Source organism: Notamacropus eugenii, chromosome 3 (assembly GCF_028372415.1).
Source record: "Notamacropus eugenii isolate mMacEug1 chromosome 3, mMacEug1.pri_v2, whole genome shotgun sequence".
Classification (NCBI taxonomy): Eukaryota; Metazoa; Chordata; class Mammalia; order Diprotodontia; family Macropodidae; genus Notamacropus; species Notamacropus eugenii.
Window position 1 is genome coordinate 79,927,086 of NC_092874.1, and position 19,053 is coordinate 79,946,138.

Genomic DNA, 19,053 nt, shown 5'->3' on the forward strand with positions numbered 1-19,053 from the left:
TTGTTGTTTTGTTGATTGTTTGGACTTAAGAAAATAATGGAGAAAATGTTAGTAATGTAGATTTTAAAGTTAAAAATATGTCATGTGTACACTGATCTGAGTTCAAATCTAGCCGCAGACACTAGCTGTGTGACCCTGGACCAATCACTTAACCCCGTTTGCCTCAGTTTCCTCATTTATAAAATAATCTGGAGCAGGAAATGAAAAAACCACTCCAGTATCTTTGTCAAGAAAACCCCACATGTGGTCACAAAGAGATGAACATGACTGAAAAACAACGAATAGCAGGTCATCCCAATGAAGCTCTGTTCCCTTATCTGTAAAATGGCAAAGCTGGGCAAGACGATCACTGAAGTCCCCTCTAACTCTAACATTTTAATGATTTGAATTATCATAGCTATCAGTTCTATAATGAGATTTTTGAGTGTGCTGTACCATGGATCCAGGTAGTAAGAAGTAGAGACATAATTAATATAGGGCAAATGGGGCTTTGCCTCCTGACCTTGAAATCTGGGGAGTGGAAGGGAATGAGTTTTCTCCTCATGGTGATGAAAATCTCCATACCTCACTGTTACCTCTCCACCAGAACCAGAGCACTTTTAGGGCTCTGTTCCCATGGTGTCCCTCTTCCTGGGCTGTCTCAGAGGGGTGAGGCAGTGGTGTGTTGCTGAATGTTTAACAACCAACTCTTTGAAAAAAAAGTATGCAGGATACACTCAACTTTAAAATGCAATATTAACATTTTCTCTAGCACTTTCTTAACTCTAGATAAGCAGCACAACAATTAATCAGATCTTGAGTTGTAGTGTTTGCTGAGGTGTAAATGTTCATGCTGTGAATTTAACAATTGTCCTGAGCACACCACCGTGTGAGGGCTCTATTACACCCTCACTGCCCGCCCCCCTCCCCCCCCCCCCCGTTTTTTCCCACATGAAAAGAATGTGTCTCGACAACTCTAGTTTTAAGGGAGCTGATGTTCTCTGTCTAGCCACAAGGTGCCTTGCTTTTAGAAACGAAGGTACTCCACAGAGAGATGGAATAGATACTTAAACAATGAGAGGGAAGATTAACAAGGTAGGACAGATCGAAGGTGGTAAAACTGCACAGTCAGCTAGGTAAGAAGCAAAGGAGGAATCAGTAGCAATTTCCAAAATGCTTCACAGGTGAAAATGCCAAGAAGGAAGAGGAATGGTGTAGCTGGGAATAAGTCAAGGTAATGGGATAAAAATAAATAGGAAATCAACTCAGTGGTCATGTGCTTCTGATCTCAGGCTAATAAAATGTGATTGATTACACATGGAGAAGGCACAGTTCTGCTTCATCTAAGCAATGATTGTGGCAGGCAGAATTCCCTGCCCATCTTCCTCCTACACTGTAGACTGTCTTTGAAGTTCCTTTTTCCTGGAATTATTTGGCTCATGTCTTTTCCTACACATTGACTCTCTTGTAAGTTTGGCTCAGCCAGGCTTAGCAGTACTGTTGTTTCCTATATATGCAAATAAATGTTCGTTAGAAGGTTGTTTCTAGAAGATATCAGATCTGGGATTCATTCTGGCTCGTAAGCATAGGGAAAAAAGGGATCAAGAACTGGGTTCTCATTGGAAGTTGGAGAAGTCATTGTGGTAGGTGTAAAATAATAAGTTAACTAGCTATTTTATTAGCAGGGATTAAATTATATGATTAATCTAGCTCAGGATTCTTAATTTAGGGTCTGTGAACTTAAAATATATTTTGTTAACAATATTTCATTATAATTGATTTCTTTGATAATTTGGTATATTTTATGGATTTCAGAACATTATTCTGAGCTGGTGTTCATAGGGCTATGCCAGATTGACAAATGAGTCTATGACATTGAAAAGGTCAAGAATTCCAAACCTGTGCTACTCATTGTTATAAGACAGAAAGTAGTGCCATGATGTTTGGGATGCAGTACAGGAAAGTGATAATTGACACAGTTTGCTCACAGTGAGCTTCTGCAGTGGCAACTGCTACTCATGGCCTCTAAGTATTCAATGCCAAAGGAATGATAAAGTGGGTACCAGAGAATTAGACAGGGGGACAAAACTTTGTTTAATTCAGTCCAAGTAGGGCTTCCACTGAGTCAGTGATGGCTTTTTATAAGATAAATGGTTACCTTGTTCCTATAATTTGCACTCTTGGGATAACAAGGACTGTTTGGAAGTAGCAACAGATTGATTTGAGTAGTATCTAACCTTTAAAATCATATTTCAAAAATGCTTACATCACATCTCCTCATTAAAAGCTTTTCTACATATTGTGAGATGGTCAGCGGCACTGCCGGGGAAAATGATAGGAAGGGGACAAATAAATCTTAGCTATTTTCTTAACAAAGTTATTATTTTAACTAATAACAAATGAATATTAAGTATCTAGGCACTGTACTAAGTGGGGGGAGCATAAGGATGAAAAGGAACAGAATTCTTGCCCTTTTGTTGTTGTTATAAGATACAGATATAGGATAAAAGGTAAAATGTGATCAGCACAAAGGAGAGATCCAGAAAAAAAACCACTATAAGATTTTGAGTAGGGGGAGATGAATGGGAGGAAATCAATGAGGAGAGCCTACATTGGTACATCCAGCATTTGATGTAGGGGAATATTTAAGTAACGTTCAGTAGGTAGTTGAAAATATGGGATTAAAGCTCACGGGTTGTTTGTCCTTTCTTCTCGAAGAGGACCATGACATTAGGAAAATGATGCCATGACTTGCAAGTGAATTGGATTTAAGTGAGGGAGGTTTGTGCAAAGTTACCAGCCTCATTCTCTCCTATAGAGTCATCTGGGTCCAGTGGCCAGATATAGATTAAGATGACTGGAAATGGTCCCCAAGATTTAAAGCTAAAGGGAGAAGCCAGGGTCAGAGTTAGATATTTGGAAATTAAGCCCAGGAAGTTATAGAATTGAATAAACTTGCCAGTGGAAAGAATATAGAGGGAAGATATCCAAGGATAGGGTCATGAAAAATATCTAAACTTAGTGACCAGAAGACATACGATGAACTAGTGAAGAAGATGGAGAAAATTCTGTTGCAGAATTAGGAAGAAAATCAGGAATAATTTTCTAGATTTGATCTTCAACAATGCACAATCTGTTTGCTTTTGAAGGAGGATTTTCTGAAATGTAACATATAATTCTATGCCTTACTAGAGTGTAATATTGGAATGCCTTTGGGGTGAATGAGGTGTGCATAGTAGTTTCTTGAACTTTCTTATCAATTCCCATAGTCAGTTATCATCTTTATGCTGATGATTTGCATGTCTGGTTATCCCATTCTTGTTCTTGAGTTTGTCCTTCCTTCTTGAAGAGGACCATGACATCAAGATGATGACATAACTTGCAGTTGACTTTGATTTGAGTGAGGGAGGGCTGTGCAAGGTCACCAACCTCACTTTCTTCTCCTGAGCCATCTGGGGCTAGTGGCCTGATATTCATCAGGATGACTGGAGATGGCCCAGTTATCCTATTCTAAAATTTCTCCAATCTTGGATCTCTAACTGTATAGCATCTCAAACTGGATGTCCTGTGGCTGTCATAAATTCAACATGTCCGAAATTGAACTCTTTATCTCTACCCTCTTCCCTTCTTTCTAATTTTCCTACTACTGTGAAAGGGACCATGGTTATCCCAATCACCCAGGTTTATAGCCAGGGTATTATCTTCAATTCCTCACTCTCTCAACCCTTCACCCCATTTCCAATCTATTGCTAAGACATTTGGATTTCATCTTTATAACATCTTGGACTTGTTCCCCTTCTTTTCTCTGGAACTGTCACCACTCTGGTTCAGACTCTCATCCCTTTCTGCCTGACATATTGTAATATGCCGCTCATTGATTTGCTCTGCCTCAAGTTTCTCTGAACTCCAGTCCATAATTCATTGAGTTGCCAGAGTGATCTTCCTAAAACTCAGGTCTAATCATGCCACCTCCCTACTCAATAAACTGTAGTGCCTCACATTCACCTCCAAGATCAAATATAAAACCCTCTTTCTGCCTTTGAAAGTTCTTCATAACCCTCCTCAACTCCCCACCCTCTAGTCTTCTTACAACTTGTAACAGTAAGCACCCCAACACACATGAGGGGTCTGCTATCACAGGTTCTTTGATCTGCATTCATAAAAGGAAAGACAATTTTTGAGGGGTTAACAGTCACTTTAACCAAGCACATATATCAGTCACCTAGTTCAGGGGAGTCAGTACCTTGAATTTCAAAGAAAATACAGAGAAATCAAAAGATCAACAGATATGGCTTCCTCTGCTTGAATTCGACAGACAGTTGGACCCCAACTGTCTGACCATAGTTACCAGAGAGGGAAGCACTGACATCTGGGTTTTCAAAGTGGGGGTGGAGTGGGGGGGTGGTCCTTAAAAGGGTTTCCCAGAGTCCTCATCTGGCCAAGAAAACACTTCCAGTCAGTAAGTCCCAAAGTAAAAGCTCACCCTCAGAGTCTTCATACACCTTTTAGAGCTAGAAGGCATCACATTCTCAGAGAACCAGTGCCTCATTAACAAAAGGCATGGACCTTCCTACAAATCTCTCCAGGCCCAACAATGGGTGGGAAAGATCCTCCTTAGTCACATTCAAATAGAAGCATTATACTTCTTGATTATACTAAAACAACAAAACATCCTATTTTACTTATCACTACATCTGTACCCTCTCATGCCTGTGGCCCTGGTCTCCTTCCTAATCCTCAAATAAGACTGTCTCCAGACTGGACATTCTGGGTCCCCCATGTCTAAAATGCTTTCCCCCAATCTCTGTTTCTAGACTCCCTTCATGGACCAACTAAAATCCCAACTTCTTTAGGAAGCCTTTTCTGATCCTTAATTCTAGTATCTTCTCTCTGTAGATTATTTCCTATTTCTCCTGTTTCTTAGCTTGTTTGCAAATAAGTGTTTGGATATTGTCTCTCTAGTTAGACTACTGACTCTTTAAAAATATGATTTACCTTTTACTATTTTTGTGTCACCATTGATTAGTAAGTAGAACACCAGGCACAAAAGGTGCATGTTTAACAAAAATTTGTTGGCTAACTGGGTGATGGGTATGAGGTAGAGCCTCATCATTGTAGTAAATTTCATTTATTTTAATATTAGTGATTTGAATCATATTTTCTCTCTAATGTGGTTGTTAACTTGATTTTTTCACTTGAAAACTGCCTCTTTATGTCCTTTGAACAAATATTTATTAGAGAAAAGACTCTTGTATATTTTTATCAGTTCTTTCTTGGACATATAGGTAGCACAGAACCTGGACTCAAGATGACTGAGTTCAAATCTGGCCTCAGACACTTACTAGCTGTGTGACCCTGGGCAAGTCACTAAATCCTGTTTGCCTCAGTTTCCTCATCTGTAAAATGAGTTGGAGAAGGAAATGGCAAACCACTCCAATATCTTTGTCAAGACGACCCCAAATGGAGTCATGAAGAGCTGCACACAACTGAAAAACAACATCAATTTTTCTATATCTTGGATATTGGACCTTAATCAGAGAAATTCGCTGTGATTTTTTTTCTCCAGTTGTTTCCTTTCTGATTCTGAATGCAATTGTTTGTTTATTTATGAAGTAGAACAAAACAAGCCTTATGAACCATGAGGGTACTATCTAGTCTTTGCACATAGTTTTCAGTTTCCCAGCATGTCCTCTGTGACCTTAAAAGAACTAACAGAACAATGTTTTCTAATTGGTGCAAATTATGTAACTTACCTGTGAAGACCTCTGCATGTGAAACTCATGGGCTAAAGGAAGAAGTAGTTATACCATGTGAATTAAGAATAGGATTTAAAAATTTATATGGAAAAAAGAAGAGCAGTGGGTTAAATTCCAAATCAATCTGACTACCATCTAAATAGCTTCAAATGACTGGCTATAAACCTCAGGGAGGATAAAGTAGCATCAGTAGAACAATAGATATGACTTGCACGGCTGGAACATAACAATGTCAGGTATTTATAACAAGCATGGTGAGCAATGAGAATCATGAAAAGACTCAAATGCAAACTGAAAAATGATGGCTGCTACCTTCTCCACTTTCAGCTCTCCTCAAAGGAGTCTGGATGACATATGAAATCATCTTTTATGATACCGTGAGGTAATGCTGGTGAAACAGGAACACATATAGATCAAGGTAATGAACGAGTGGCCAAATAGCCTTAATGATTTCCATTTCTAATCAATCCTCATATTAGAAAAAAAACAGTTTTGAAATATATTTCTCTCCCTTCCTTTGAGGAAGAAAAAAAAAATCCCACCAAGGGTTTTTTTTTTTTCCTCTTGGTTTCCTTGTACGTGGGTCCAAAAAAAAAACCTGAAGGATAGGAACATGTCACTTGTTTAGTGTTTATACACTATACACAATGAGTGTTTAAACACTCATTAGTGTTTATAATGTACCTTTGATCACAAAGCATTATATTTTACAGGAGAACGTGCCCTTGAGGACCTATTTACTTTAATTTTATGCTTAATCTTCTTCTTATAGGCAATATTTTTCCTTAATTTCTAGGACTTGGGGGATGACTATATAAAGCATATTTATCATCAGGCAACTTGGGCAAATAACTTTTAATGCAAAAAATGATACATAGGTTTTTAAAAGGTCTCTTTAGTATGAATAGATATATTTTCTTGATGATTTGAGATGATGTGGTTTTTGACTTATATATTTGCACATAGAATGTTCCTTAAGCTATCTACATAGTATTTAGACTAAGTAAACCAATTACACATGTCAAGATGTTTAACATACATTATAATCAAATATGAACTCGGTTGTTCTATGCAATGTGAAAAGAGGTTCATTTGATCTAAAAGCTGTTCATAAATAAATATAACTCAGTCTTAACTTTAAAGTATGCACAATGGATTACTTGATCTAATATACAGTAGCTGATATATAACTTAGTCAATGAACATTTATTAAGCACCTACTATGTGCCAGACAGTGTGGATACAAATCTGAAAAAACAGTCCTTGACCTGAAAGACCTTAAAATCTAATGGGGGAAGACAAAACATAAAAAGAAACTGAAAGGAGGTGAGGGAGTCTGAGAAGATACTCATTGTGGGGCCATGGTGGAGAAGTCATTCTCAAAGTAATATAGCCAGGTGAGAAATGAGGAGATGTCTGAGCTGAGCTCTCTTCTTAAATGCAGGTTTGGAGTTCATGGCCCCATCATAAAACATAGGGATGATGAGATCTTATAGAATGATGTTATTGTTCAATGGTATCCAACTCTTTGTGACCCCATCTGGAGTTTTCTTGGCAAAGATACTGGAGTGCTTTGCCATTTCCTTCTCCAGTTCATTTTACAGATGAGGAAACTGAGGATAACAGGGTGAAGTGATTTGACCTGGACCACACAGCTAGCAAGTGTCTGAATGTGGACTTGAACTCAGGAGGAAGAGTCCTCTTGACTCCATACCTAGAATTCTATCCCTTGTGCCATCTAGCAGTGTTACAGAATGATGAAGTTATCCCAGTAATGAATTTTCTGGGGGCATGGAGGAGACATCAGTTAGAAAAGTTCCAAGGAGGGGGCGGAGCCAAGATGGCGAAGTAGAAAGACGCACATACACATAGCTCCAAACCCACAAACCACAGAACGGCTAGAGGGGACTAACCCAGGGCGAATTCTGCACCCAGAGACCACGGAATATTGGAGCGAGGGAGATTTCTGTTCCGGAGAGACCTGCAAACCTCTCGAGGGGGGGTCCTTCGCGCCGTGGACTGGGCGCCGGGACAGGAGCAGAGGGCAGCCCTGCCACGGCCACGACATCGTGAGGAAAAGATCCAAGCGGGCTACGGGGATGGGATCTCCAGCAGCCACGCGGGTCCCCCCACCCACAGAGGGACCTGCAAACCTCTCGCAAAAGGTCCGTCACGCTGCAGATGCGGAGCCCAGCCCGGACCTGTGGTGGCAGCGGCGGCAGCGGCGGCTCCGAGAGGTACAGATCCGAGAAGGCTCCAGAGACAGGATCTCCAGCGGTGGCACTAGCCCCCCCACCAACAGGTGACTGACGGGGATAGGTGAGAGAGTGTCTTTGGCGGGTCGAGAGGGGAGTGGGGTGCCCCCATGGCTTGGGCCCCCCCAGGAGATAGAAGCTGAGAGGCAGCTACAGACAGGGGCTCCCCAAATGGGCGGGAGCCTGGATCCATTGTGGATGGTCTGTGCATAAACCCCCTGAGGGAACTGAGCCAGAGAGGCGGCCCTGCCCCTGACCACCTGGACTTAATTCTCACACTGAATAGCAGCCCTGCCCCCGCCAAAAACCCTAAGGCGGGAAGCAGCATTTGAATCTCAGTCCCCAAACGCTGGCTGGGAGGACCAGGAGGCGAGGTGGGTGTGAGGAGAACATTCAGAAGTCAGGTCACTGGTTGGGGAGAATGCCAAGAAAAGGGAAAAGAAATAAAACCATTGAAGGGTATTTTCTCGGAGAAAAGACACTTCCTCCCTTCCTTTCTGATGGGGAGGAACAATGCTTGCCATCAGGCAAAGACACAGAAATCGAGGATTCTGTGTCCCAGCCCACCCAATGGGCTCGGGCCATGGAAGAGCTCAAGAGGAATTTTGAAAATCAAGTTAGAGAGGTGGAGGAAAGACTGGGAAGGGAAATGAGAGGGATGAGGGAGAAGCATGAAAAGCAGATCAGCTCCCTGCTAAAGGAGAACCAAAAAAATCTTGAAGAAATTGGCACCCTGAGAACTAGCCTAACTCAGTTGGCAAGGGAGGTGCAAGGGGCCAATGAGGAGAAGAATGCTTTCAAAAGCAGAATTAACCAAATAGAAAAGGAGATTCAAAAGCTCACTGAAGAAAATAGATCTTTCAAAACTGGAATGGTACAGATGGACGCTAAGGACTTTATGAGAAAGACAGATATCTCAGAACATACCGCGCAGATTTGAAAAATGGAAGATAATGTGAAATATCTTATTGGAAAAACAACTGACCTGGAAAATAGAATCAGGAGAGACAATGTAAAAATTCTGGGACTACCTGAAAACCATGATCAAAAGAAGAGCCTAGACATCATCTTCCATGAAATTATCAAGGAAAACTGCCCTGAGATTCTAGAACCAGAAGGCAAAATAAATATTCAAGGAATCCGCAGAACACCGCATGAAAGAGATCCAAAAAGAGAAACTCCTAGGAGCATTGTGGCCAAATTCCAGAATTCCCAGGTGAAAGAGAAAATATTTCAAGCAGCTAGAAAGAAACAATTCAAGTATTGTGGAAATACAATCAGGATAGCACAAGATCTGGCACCCTCTACATTGAGGGATAGAAGGGAATGGAATAGGATATTCCAGAAGTCAAAGGAACTAGGACTGAAGCCAAGAATCACCTACCCAGCAAAACTGAGTATAATACTTCAGGAGAAAAAATGGTCTTTCAATGAAATAGAGGACTTTCAAATTTTCCTGATGAAAAGACCAGAGCTGGAAAGAAAATTTGACTTTCTAACACAAGAATGAAGAGAACCATGAAAAGGTGAACAGCAAAGAGAAGTCATAAGGGACTTACTAAAGTTGAACTGTTTACATTCCTACCTGCAAAGACAATATTTGTAACTCTTGAAACATTTCAGTATCTGGGTATTGGGTGGGAGCACACACACACACACATGCACACACGCACACATACATAGAGACAGAGTGCACAGAGTGAATTGAAGAGGATGGGATCATATCTTAAAAAAAAAAAATGAAATCAAGCAGTGAGAGAGAAATATTGGGAGGAGGAAGGCAGAAGTTATATGGGGCAAATTATCTCTCATAAAAGAGGCAAGCAAAAGACTCATTAGTGGTTGGATAAAGAGGGGAGGCAAGAGAAAAACATGAGGTCTACTCTCATCACATTCCACTAAAGGAAAGAATATAATGCACACTCATTTTGATAGGAAAACCTATCTCATAATACAGGAGAGTGGGAGACAGGGGCACAAGCAGGGTGGGGGGGTGGATAGAGGGGAGGGCATGGGGAGGAGAATGCAATCCGAGGTCGACACTCATGGGGAGGGAAAGGACCATAAGAAAATAGAAGTAATGGGGGACAGGATAGGATAGAGGGAAATATAGTTAGTCCTATACAACACAACTAGTATGGAAATCATTTGCAAAACTAAACAGATATGGCCTATATTGAATTGCCTGTCTTCCAAGGGGAAGGGTTGGAGAGGGAGGGAGCTAAAGAAGTTGGAACTCAAAGTGTTAGGACCAAAAGTAATGTTCTTACCACTGGGTAACAAGAAATACAGGTTAAGGGGTCAAGAAAGCTATCTGGTCCTACAGGACAAAAGAGAAGATGGAGACAAGGGCAGGGAGGGAGGATAGAGGAGAGAGCAGATAGGTCACAGGGGCAATTAGAAAGCTTGGGTCTGGGGCGGGGAGGGGATAAAAGGGGAGAAAATTTGTAACCCAAATTGTGTGAAAATAAATGTTAAAAGTTAAATAAAAAAAAAAAAAAGAAAAGTTCCAAGGAGCACAACCAGGTAAATAAGGAGGAGCCTAACTAGCATTTTCAGGCATAAAAAGAGTGCTTTCCATACATTACCTTAACTAATCCTTAGGAGAACTTCAAAAAATAGATACTTCATTTATCATTAGCCCCATTTTGCAGGTGAATAAAAAAGAATTCTAGATCCTAAGTGATTTGCTTAGAGTTACACAACCAGTGAGTGACACTTAACTGTGTCAGAAAAGGGGGTTTAAATCCCTATCTTTCCAGGTAGGCCAATGCCCTTTCTACCAAACCATAGTAATTCTCTAAATATCTGCTTTGTACAGAAAATTGTTGATGAAAGATACAAATGATTTTAGAAGACATAATTTCTGCCCATTGATAAACGCAGCATTTTATAGAAGAGATAAGACCAATGCATGATGAGGTAAAGCTGAGTAGAGATTTGTCTGTCCATGCTAAGGAATTACTGTGGTGATTGAAGTGACCAGTCACGTAACATTAGGTTTGGATGGTTTTATGAGCAAGTTTCGAGGAACAGAATCATATAAAGTTATTTAGGCTTATCCACAGAGGATTGTAATTTTTTTTTTTTTTTTTTGCCATTGCAATTCATGAAACTATTTGCTAAGGTATGGAGGTATTACATTCTGCATGAGTCTGGGGAGTACCCACACAAATTAAATAATAGAACTGAAGTAATAAGTATTAAGGTACCTTGTCTGTAGAATCCTAGGGACCTTAGAGGACACGTGATCCAATTCCCCTACCTAATTTTGGTCTCCTCCATAGCAATCATAACAAGGAGTCATCCAGCCAGAAACATTAACTCAGGAAGTGCCCCATTCCATTTTTAGCTCTGATTGTTGAACTCTGCTGAACTCTGCCTCCCTCTAACATCTACTCTATGGTTCTAGTCCTGTCCTCTGGGAGGCTAGTCTCTCTTGGACATAATATCCCTTTAAATATTTGCAGACATTGATCAGTATGTAAGTCATCCAAAAGTAAGGCATGTTCCGTTCCATCAATTCTTCATATGACTACTTTTCTAGATTCTAATCCTCATCCTTTTCCTCATTTGGAGGTTTTTTTTTTACTGTTATTAAATTGGCTTCCCAAACTGAATGTAATATATTTTTTTAAAGCTTTTACTTAGTATTTTTTTTCCCTAGTTACATGTAAAATAATTTTTCATATTCATTTTTAAAACTTTGAGTTCCACATTCTCTCCCTCCCTTCCTTTCTATCCCAACCTTCCCCCATTGAGAAGGCAAGCAATTTGATGTAGGTTATACATGTGTAATCATGTAAAACATATTCATAATAGTCATGTTGTGAAAGAAACTATCGACAAGAAAAAAACTCAAGAATATGAAGTTAAAAAAAAACAAGTATGCTTTAATCTGTATTGAGACACTCAGTTCTTTTTCTGAGGATGGATAGCATTTCTTTCACAAGTCTTTCAGAGCTGGATCGTTGTATTGCTGAGAATGGTTAAGTCATTCAAGGCTGATCATCTTACAGTATTGCTATTACTTTGTACACAGTAATACATTTCACATTGCATCAGCCCATGCAAGTCTTTCCATGTTTTTCCAAGATCATCCTGCTTATCATTTCTTATTCTACAATAGTATTCCATCATAATCACATACCACAACTTGTTCAGCCATTCCCCAATTGATGCACATCCCCTCAGTTTCTAATTCTTTACCTCCAGAAAAGAGCTGCTATATTTTCTACATATTTCCTACTTTTCTGTTTTGTTTTTTAATCTCTTTTGGGATATAGACCTAGTAGTGATATTGCTAGGTCAAATGGTATGCCTGGTTTTTATAGCCCTTTGGGCATAGTTCCAAATTGCTTTACAGAATGGTTGAATCAGCTCACAACTTCAGCAACAGTGAATTAATGTCTCACAGAATGTAATAGTCTTAATATAGGGTGGCATGCATCACCAGAGCTCCTGTTTCTCTTGTTCTGTGCACTAGACATCAGTTAATACAGTCTAAGATAGTATAAGATCCTTTTTGGGGGAGAGGAGAGGGAACTGCTTCACACTGCTAACATACTGAAACTTCTCTTAACTATAGTTACTAAATCTTTTTTCATGTGGACTGCTATTAAATCAGATCTGCTGTATCCAATAGAGGCTTTCTGTTCTAGCCTGTCAAGCTCTTTTTTGACCCTAGTTCTTTAATCTAGAATAGTAGCTATTGTTTCTGGATTTATGCCATTTGCATATTTTATGAGCATGTCAGCTACATCTTCATCTAAGCAATTAAGGCAAATGTTTAATGGGATAGGACACATCTCTAATGACCTTGTTTCAATCTGGTAATAATCCATTACTTAACATTTTTGGGGTATAGTCAACCAACCAGCTATGGATTCTGCCAAATACCATCCACCTCACATTTATTAGTTTTGTCCACCAGGATATCAGAAAGACTTAAGAAATGTTTATTAATTACCTATAGAATTAAAACATTGTACTAGGGACTGGGGATTAAAAAGCAAAAATGAAATAGTCTTTGCCCTCAACAACATAATTTTCTACTAGAGAGAAAAAAAATACATTAAATGACTTTTTGAAAATCAGATCTACTTAATGTAAACTGTTCATTTAATAGCCTAATAATTCTGACCAAAAAAAAAAAAAAAAGAAATGTGCTTTATCTGGCATGATTGGTTTCCTATACTATCTCCCCTGCCCCCAGCATGTTAATAATTCAACTTGTTAATAATCCATTATAGAATTCTGTTGGGACTTGACAACAAGCCTGCTAAACTAGTTTGGAAACTACCTTCAACATTTTGAAAATTGTTCAACCTGCTCAACTCTTAGTAAAATGTAAACCATTTTAAGGTGGGGACTAGTTTTTATTTTGTCTTTGTATCCCTTGTATGCAGCAAGTGCCTAATAAACGTGTTTCAGATTGGATGGGAAAGTGTAGTTAAAGGTGATCAAGACTGTCGAGTGTGAACAAATCTGATAGTGGAAGCCATTTCTCACCTCCCTACCCCACATCATGAGCCACAAACAAGGAAACAATTATCTCTAGGATGGATTGGCTCTACAGTGAGGTTGTTCTAATTCTCCATATGGCTTCAAAAAGTATTTGATGAAAGCTTTCAGGTGGGAAAGTTGATTCATTCAAGCATGTGATGTTAGTTACTCTGTATAGGCATCTCACTGAAGCTAACATTATGAATATTGCCTGACATACCCTTTGGTAACATAAGTCCCTGTGTACCACAGCAGTGGGGGTCATCTTATTTCTAGGCCCCCAAAAGCAGGTCTAGGAAGAGTTGGGTCCAAATTTTCTTGGAAATGATTTCTTGAAAATCACATAGCTGTCATTCTGGCAGGTTCTTATTAAATACACAAATTAAGTCAATAATGTATAAATGCTAATACAATAAAAGACAAGTCTCAGACAAGAGAAGCAGAGAAGAGAAGTGGAAGAAAATATTCTTCCAGATGACTTTTTGCTAGAAGGAGAGAGAATAAACAGTTGGGGAAATCTTGCCTCCTATGCTCTCTCTGGTAAACCTGTTTGGAGCCGAAAAAGGAGAGCACAGCTAAACTTCCTGAGGTAGGAAAGCAAATTAAAGCTACCACAATAGAAAACTGGGCAGCCACACTGGAGGGTGAAAGACATATGGAACTCAGAAGCTTAGGAACAAATGAAAAAGGTGACTGCTGCCATCTGAGAGTACCCTAAAGGAAATATTCTATGAGGTTTTGCTGATACTAGATCTGGAAATCTGGAAATGAGGAACGTAGGAGTAACTTCAGTGTAGGGGAGTGTCTTTCCTCTTTTGAATGAAGTCCTTTCCTGTAACTAACACTAAATAATGAAATCTCTAATGGCTTTTTAAAGAGAGATATCTCCTCTACCTATTAGTTGCTCAGAGGAAAGCTTTGCTATATATAGAAAGAGCTGGGATTTTCAAACCCCAAAGCTCCTGCATCATGAGTCAGGAAAAGGACTGTTGCTCCTCCTTCCCCCAACCAACCAAAAAAAAAAAAAAAGAGGAAAATAATTGGAAACTCAAGCATTCCAAGGATGCCAAGGAAATTTCCCTTCTTTGCTTATTGGTTCATCGTTGCATTACAAAAATTGAAGAATTTATTGTGTACTGAATCTGTTTATAAAGGGACACATCACAATCTTTTTCTATTAGCCTCAGAAAGAGGAATTTACCCTTGAAAATGCATTGAAGCTTCACAGAAGAGAATAAAAAAAAAATACCATAAGAAAAGAGAAAATCATAAAAGACTAAAACTAGAGGAGAGACTAGCAGGAAGAAAACCAATATTAGGAACGTGAAGCAGTAGGAACAGACAGGCCTTTCATGAATGGTTTACATTCCCTGAGAGTCAGCCAGATAAGAAAAATCAATTGTAAGATTGAAAGGTGAGGAGGACAAATATGAGAGTATCTGGGGACCTTATTTACTATATTACAAGAATCAAGCCTTTCCTCCCCTTTCCTTACCTCTTTTCCCATGTTTTAGCTTTTAAGAGAATAACTGAAACACATTTTTTTTTGTGGTGCAAGAAGTCCTTTCCCTTCCTCTTGAATTTTATGATACATATTTCTTTTTTGACCATTTTATTTGTCTTTTTTTTTCAAGTGTCTTTATATTCTGTAGAAATGATGCATGGGATTGTGGGCCAAAGACCAGTCCTGAAGTCAGAAAGAACTGGCAAGACTTGAGTCAGTCTTCAAGCTCTGCTTCCAACCCACATAAGCTGGTGATCCTGGGCAAGTCACTTAATCCTTAAATGTCCTGGGCAACTCTCTGACAAGATCAGTTACAGAGGAGCTGCCTAATGGGCCAAAGGCTGGTATTATGAATTCCTCACCTGTGAAACTAGCATGCTTTATACTATGACTGATGATGGAGAAACTATAGGTTTAAAGGAAGGTTGTAGAGACAATGAACAGGTAAAATGAGTTTTTGTTTTTTATAGAACTTTTGTATTGTGGTTATTATTCATTCATATCGTAGGACTATATATTTAGAGGGACTATATAGTAAGGGACTGTAGAAGTCATCTGATCCAACCCCTTCATTTGACAGATGAAAAAACTGAAGCCCAGACAGTTGGCTTGCCTATGTTCACAAAGGGAGTGAGTAGCAGAGCTAGAATTCAAACTCAAGACCTTTGACTCCAAATGATAATTTGTATGATTGCAAAATGATAAGGATTTTATAGAGTCGTGAGCCTAGTGTGGACTATAAATTAGTTCTGAAGTCAGAGAAGAGAAAAATCAAGGCGATATAATATGTTTTTGTGTAATGCCTTAATTTTCAAACAGATTGGATTGGTAAATAATTATATATGAGACTTTTCTTCCTCCGAAATGATGAATTTCCAGGCCATCTGACATTTGACAGACATTCATAGCTTTTTTTGGAAGGCAGTATGATTACACTGCTTACAAAATTATGCAAATGTCCTAGATTTTCCTTCCCTGAAACCATCTTCCTTTGCCCTTATGGACTGAATAATGACACACAATAAGACAGTTTTCCCCCTTTCCCACACCTGTTCCATAAATCTGGCCCCTCTTGGTTTGGCCTCAATTGGTTGATAGAAGCCTGAATGGCAAAGGCACAAAGTGACAGGACAGAGTCATTCTCCAGAACTGAGACCCTCAAGCTAAAAGCCCTACATGATATGAACTCACCAGGTTGGACACACAGGAGGCTGAATTCAAAGACAACAGAAACCTCCTCTGGCTCATGCTGCTTCAAAGCCCATTGCTGAATAAATTAAAATCTTTGACCCACTTCCCTCAGGTGGTGCTCCAGTTGCAATGTACACAGAAGGCCCGGCACTTTATTCAAGCATTGCATCTTTGTAAATAAATAATTATCAGGAAGACTATATATTCTATACTTAGATGCCATAATACAGGAAGCATCCCCAAGCACGCTCTCTCTTTATTGGAGCAAACAGGGGAATTGAAAAGGAGTGGGATAATAAAGTGGGTGGAATTAAAAGTATTGGTAGCTTATTCCCAAATAAATAAAAAAAAAACTTAAGATGTTATTATTTTTCTAATTGTGAGGAAAACATTATGGCTTGTTAAATGTCTCTAGAACTCCTTAACTTGCCAGACTAGAGATATTTCTGCTGTTTGAATATGGTATTCATTACTACAGGCTTTAGGCATTGGGATGTACAGTCATTGTATAATTACTAAGTCACAGTGATTGGATGGTGAATTATTAGTAGGAGGCAATGTGGTATAATGGAAAGAGAACAAGACTCAGAGTCAGGAGAGACCTCAGTTCAAATCCGTCCTCTGACACTAGCTGTGGGACTGAGGGATCTCTCTCAATCTTTCAGTGTTCTCATCTATATAATGGGGATAATATTATAAAGTATTTACCTCACAGGGTTATTGTGACAGTTCAATGAAATAAGGTGTGTAAAAGTGTCTCATAAACCCTGAAGCCCTTTATAAATATCAACTCTTATTATCCAAGGTAATTCTAAGTCCTTTTGTGTTTAAACCAAATGGTAGCTTGAACACATGTGAAACATGTCAGTTTCCTATAAGGAATAAATTCTGATGTTAAGTGTAGAAAGTTTTTCAGTCAGTTGACCTTCTGCCCAAATCATCTGTTTTGTTTTTTTTTTTTCCTAAATGTCCAAAATGAAATCAATACTTGGGGAAAACACTTCTTATTATAATGTTTTCTACATGAGCATGGGCTACTAGTTAGTATCCTCAAGAGAACTCCTTACAATTTGTTACACAATAAAACTGGTAGGGTCTGAAGTCAATTACTAAACAATACGATGTCTTATTCTTACTTTAAACAAAATAAGATGGTCCATTAGTGTAGTTATTGTGCTGGGGCTGGAAATATAAAGACAGTAATTATAAGAAAAAACCCCAAACAGTCCTTGCCCTTAAGAAACTTAGCATCTTCTAAGAACAGGACATATGCATATCAGTAAACAATGCCAAAGTGAGAAGAGGGTAAAATTCTGGGAGGATCAGGGGAGACTTCAAGTAGGCGGCAATGCCTGAACTGAACCTTGAATTAAATGGAGGCATGAGTAATATACAAAGGTGGGAGATGGCACTTTGAGTTTGGGGAACTCCTAGTAATGCAGTTTGGACCTTGCACACAAATACACTGTAAAGGGGAGTAATGTGAAATAAATCTGTAGAGATAAGTTGGAATCACGTTGTGGATGGGCTTAAAAGTTTGTATTTTATTCTATTTAACAGGAAGCCAATGAAGATTTTTGATCAGGGGCATAACATGCTTAAAGCTATGCCTTAAAACCAATTATTTTGGCAGCTGGTAGAGGATGGATTTGAGCCGTGAGAAGCTGGCATCAGAGAGATCAGCTTAGGGGCTATTAACAATACTCCAGGGAAAAGATGATGAGTACTTGAACCAACGTGATGGCAGTGTGAATGGAAATAATGGGATGAATATAGGATATGTTGTGGAAGTAAAATTTACAGTATTTAGCAACTGGATATGGCATTGTATGAGGAGGAAGATTCTAGAATGATTGCATTTGTGAACCTGGGGGACCAGGAAGATAGTTATTCTCTCAGCTGAGGTAGGGAAATTAGATAAGAGGATGGATTTCCAAAGCTGATTTATATAAATCGTTTATATGGTGTTTTAATTGTTTGTAAAGTGTCTTAATACATTGTTCATTTGCTCGTCATAGCAATATGAGGTAGGTGCTAGTATTACCCCTATATGACAGGTGAGGAAACAGTCTAAGAAGTTAAATAGCTTGTTCAGGGTTGAACAGCTAGGAGCTAAGTGTTTGAGGGAAGATTTGAACTGGGGTTTTCTCCCAGACACTAAATCTAGTGTTCTGTTCACTTACTTGCCAGAGTGTTGGCATATTAATTTTGAGTAAACGAATGAATGAAAGCTTACTGTGTGGAAAGTACTGGGGATACTAATATGGGGATACTAATAGAAAAAATATGACAGTCCCTGCTTTCAAAGAGCTCATATGGGAGGAGACAGTACATATGATTTAGCTTTAGGTAAGATAGAAAGGTCTAGTGATACTTAGGGTGTAGTGGCAAGCCAAATGGTATTGTGTTTTCTATCAGACTATTTCTACTGATAGGTGATTTTGATATTGAAACATTTGATTGTGCCAGGGACTTTTGTGATATGAACTCTCTTTTATGGGGCTGTGGTATCTGTGGCTGCTCAGGAGGTACATTTAGGTGGAGCTGTTCAGTAGGTGATGGTCTCTGGAGGTCTAGTGGGAGATCAGGCTTTCTCTGGATAGGTACAAGAAGAAAGGTTTGTAACGTGAGGTTACATTCAGCTTCTCTTGGAGGATGTGCACCATGTATATAATTGACATAGGGTAAGGACTGAGTCCATGTCTCAGTTGCCTTTGTAGCTTCCTAAACACCATGAGCAATACTTTGCATACAGAAGGACCTAAATAAAGTTTTGTTGAGTAACCAATGTGCTTGTTGAATGCCTGAGGCTGGACCCTGTAAAACACAGTGAATACAATTTGTGGAGACTAACTTGGTTGTC

General features: G+C 39.2%; 1 long non-coding RNA gene across 1 annotated transcript in view; it reads left to right on the forward strand.

Moving 5' to 3' along the window:
• Nucleotides 1-1,304: 1,304 nt before the first annotated feature.
• LOC140532910 (uncharacterized) overlaps nucleotides 1,305-19,053 on the forward strand; it is an 82,239-nt gene continuing 64,490 nt past the window's right edge. The window contains exon 1 of the long non-coding RNA XR_011976735.1: nucleotides 1,305-1,446. This is a non-coding gene — a long non-coding RNA (uncharacterized lncRNA). The remainder of the gene's footprint in view (nucleotides 1,447-19,053) is intronic.